The following is a 4243-nucleotide window of genomic DNA, read 5'->3' as shown; positions in this document are numbered from 1 at the left end:
AGGCTTCTACGCGTTTAATTTTACTGAGGGCAATCAACTGAATGGTATTGTAACGTCACCTCCTAAAACTGTGCAATGGCACATTTTGGATGGGACGTCTTCTGTGCAACTGTAAAAAATGTTTATTTGCTTGTGTACAACAAGCTAAGTACATGTAGGTGTTGTACGTGTACAATACATTTTGGATGGTACATGTACGTGTGCACCGGTAAAAATGTTTGACATTCTGCCTCCCATTTACTTGTGTACAACAAGCTAAGTAGGCATTGTACAATAATCAATAACATTGTGCTGTTCTCCTGAAAGTGGCATGCCCTAATTCAAGTCAAAAGCTTTTTAATAATAATAATAATAATAAATTGGTTCTTATATAGCGCATAATCAATGGAAATTGCTCTATGCGCTTAGTACAAATTGCTCTCCAATATTACAGTTACACTACAACAAAAATAAATATGTTTTAAAATTTCTTTTAAAAGATTCAACAGAAGTACATGATCGAAGGTGAATTGGTAAACTATTCCATATTTTGGGACCGCAAAAATCAAAACTAGCTTCCCCCCCTTTTGAAACAACTCTAGGAATTTGTAAAATTGTAGTGTCTTCACAAGAACGAAGTCTATAATGTGGCCGGTGTGGGTATCTAAGTAAACTATAAAGGTATTCAGGTGCCATTTTATGCATACACTTAAAAACTAACAGTGCAACTTTGTAAGATATTCTTTTGTCAGCAGGTTTGTAAACGTTAGATAGGGAGAGCTGTTTGCATTCTAAAGTAATATGCACTGTTTCAGTAAATCATACACATCAATTTTAATAATTTTTTAAAAATAACGGTGGGTCACTTTACCATCCTGAACATTTCTTAATATTCAAGAAACAAATATGGAAATCTACAACAGAAATATACAACAGAGGTAAGCTTAGATTATAACAAAAAGGGTATTGTCAGAAGAAACAAAAATTGCACATAAAAGATGAATATTTCAATAATGATGATTATTTTAGGATGACAAAAGTCAGATGATGAAAGCTTTTATTTCAGTATATAATGGGGGCAAACAGAACTTCCATGTATCACCAAATAAAAATGCAAAAAAAAAAATATTGGATTACGAAACGTGAAACTTGCATAAGGTCTTGACCCACTCTCAAAAAGAGTTGCCATCGATCCTATCAATAATAACTATTGAAGTTGCGATTAGTCCAATCTAACTCAACCAAAGAAAGCCAGCAAACACAATATCTAGACTGTAGAAGTCTGTGTACAGTGTTTGTTATTTTAAGGTTTCTTTAACATCAATGTGTACTGGGGCCCGTTGCAGAAAGAGTTGCAATCAATCGCAACTCAAATAATTAGGCGTAACTTGATTTTTAGCCAATCTAAAGCACGCATTTGGGACTTGCGATTGATTTTTTGGCTTGCGTTTAAACACAACTTCGTTTTGTTTTCATGATGAATGTTTTGTTTTTATGATAAATGGAATAAATGCTATCAAATCTAAATCTAAAAATCTAACTCTTTCTGCAACGGGCCCCAGATGCATGGACTCTTGTCTGAACTGATTGCACCTTCCTGTTTCCAAAACATAGGCTGGGTCCCTTTCCAATATGAAGACATATGAATTATATATTGTATTGTTCTACTGCTCTATCAATTCATGCATGTTTCACTCTGATGAGTACATGTCAAAACGCTTCGGTATACCTGCTAGAATATATTGTGGAGCGTTGTGGCCCAGTGGATTAGTCTTCGGACTTTGAAAAAGAGTGTCGTGGGTTTGAATCCCAGCCATGGCGTAATTTCCTTCAGCAAGAAATTTATCCACATAGTGCTGCACTCGACCCAGGTGAGGTAAATGGGTACCTAGCAGGAATTTACTCGTTGAAATGCCACCGCGCTGTAAGAGGCTGTGGGGCTAAAGCCAGGGTAATAATATCCAATTAAGCAGATAGGGACGCATTTGGCAGTGATATGTGCTAAATAAGCATGTTGATATTATTATTACTATCATTATTATGAACTTGGCGCAGGGCCCCTAATACAGTGAAAGTAATTGTGGATAGTAGGCATCAAAAGAAAAAAAAAAAATAGGCAAGAAATGGGGCGAACACAACATGGTAACGGTGGGAGATATGAACCTAACAAATGTCTGAGTCATGTCTTGTGGGGAGATCTCCCTTTCAGCAACTTCAACGCTCCAATTTCAGTGTATACATGTATGTCACAGTGGGGTATGATTTAATGCCCCAGTAAGAAATGCTCAGTGGGAATTTTGCTCAGTACCAATCTTCCCAATTTAACACACACAAAACAATATGAATTGTACGAATGCGGCAGCAGAAAACTAAAAGACCGGACAGACTTTGCGTAACGAAACCTTAGGGTGGATGCATGTACTTTGCAGATGCATAATTATTCATAACTCAGACCCTGCAAAAAAAATCATATGTAGTAATATTAACAAAGGTTTTTTGAACATTCTATATTGCATAACATAAAAAAAATGGACAGCATTATTTCAACCAAGTCCTGAAGAGGTAAATAACAATTGCACACAAAATAAGCAAACACAAATCAATAAGCATAGAACAGTCGATGGGCAATATTTCATGCGTAAACCCTGTGTTATATATACAATGTAAGGTATTGCACAGTTAAAAATCCCAGACACTTTTAGCATTCATGAAACTGAAATTTAACCTTGTACCTCAGACTTTTATGTACAGCCGTTGAGAACATGGGAATAAATAAATAATGTTGTCTGTGTCCGCAAGAGTACCAATACCATACAGTGCGTTCCAGAAAAAAAATTAATGATGGTTTATCATAACTTAATCACAAATACAATAGACAAATAACCTTTCAATTTAAAGCTTAGAATCCCCTTTTCCACCTGCTATAGATTAGAATAGTCCTTGTTCAGCCATGACTGACAGAAAAATAATTTGAAGAAAGGATAGTAAAAAGTCAAGGATGGTATCTGAATTTCAAAAAGAGAATTACATCTATAAAAAGTTTCATATCTGCTCTCTTATTTAATACCTCAATTAAAAAAAATGCAAAGGAATAAGTTCTCTTTCTTTAAAACTGTGCTTGCATTTCCATTATATTATCTTTTGATCAAATTTATGATTAACCAGTCAATATTGATTGGTTTCAGTTTTTTCTGGGACACACTGTATAGAAGGAGTTAAATTAGATTGGATTGTTCATTTGATTATGACTCTTTTTGAAAAAAAAAAAAAAACAATGTATCAATTATCAATGCCTATTACTTTTCATATTTAATGAGCATTATCAGTAAACCTGTTGAGTGCTTAATCCTGTCATTCCTTAAGACTTTGTAAAGAGATCACCAGATTAAAGTAAGAAACCCATTACATAATATCCCTTTTTTGTTTACAAAATAATGCTATCAATTAACAGAAGACCATTTTATAATAAATGGAAATGACATAGCATCAACATTTTCTTTAGTACTTTAGTAGTTTAGTAAAAGACCCTCACAAAACAACAACGCATTATATGCAGCAATATAATATCATACTTTAATATGTAGCAATATTGAGAATGGTTTGTTATTTGGTCCATTCTTTGAAAAGAGAGAAAACATGGAATTCAATTTTATCCTGCAAACAAATGAACATTATAATGCAAAACGGAAATACCCAATATTCTTTAGGTAACATTATCTGGATAAATATGACTTATTGAAATGCAACTGTATGCTCAGTAACAAATGTAATTTGCATACGTAGTTGTGATCTGGTGGTTAAGACTCAAGCCTTTCAAACTGAGGGTCAGGAGTTCAAATCCCAGCCATAGCATAATTTCCTTCAGCAAGAAATGGATCCACAGTATGCTGTACGCAATCTAGGTGAGGCAAATAGGTACCAGCATTGGGTATTTTCTCAAAAAGCAATGAGCAAAGTAATCAGTACACTAGCTTGGCCAGTGTATTAGGAGCACCTCTAGCACCTAACAAGGTGGATATTTGCACAATATAAATACCCTATATTATTGTTATTATATAAAGAGGTTCCATTCATAAATGTGTATGATGTCTCAAGGCCACTGCACACCTTGAGACTGTTCGTGATCTGATTTTGGTACAAATCACATTTTGCTCATTTTCTGAAAATGTAAATGGAACATATTATTTTGAGGTTTAAATTAATTTAAAGAATACTAATATAACCGTTTTAAAAGATTGCAAGCCTTTATTTTGGAGTGAAGGCC

The sequence above is a fragment of the Lytechinus variegatus genome, chromosome 9, assembly GCF_018143015.1.
Source record: "Lytechinus variegatus isolate NC3 chromosome 9, Lvar_3.0, whole genome shotgun sequence".
NCBI lineage: Eukaryota > Metazoa > Echinodermata > Echinoidea > Temnopleuroida > Toxopneustidae > Lytechinus > Lytechinus variegatus.
Note: the sequence above shows the minus strand (reverse complement) of the source record.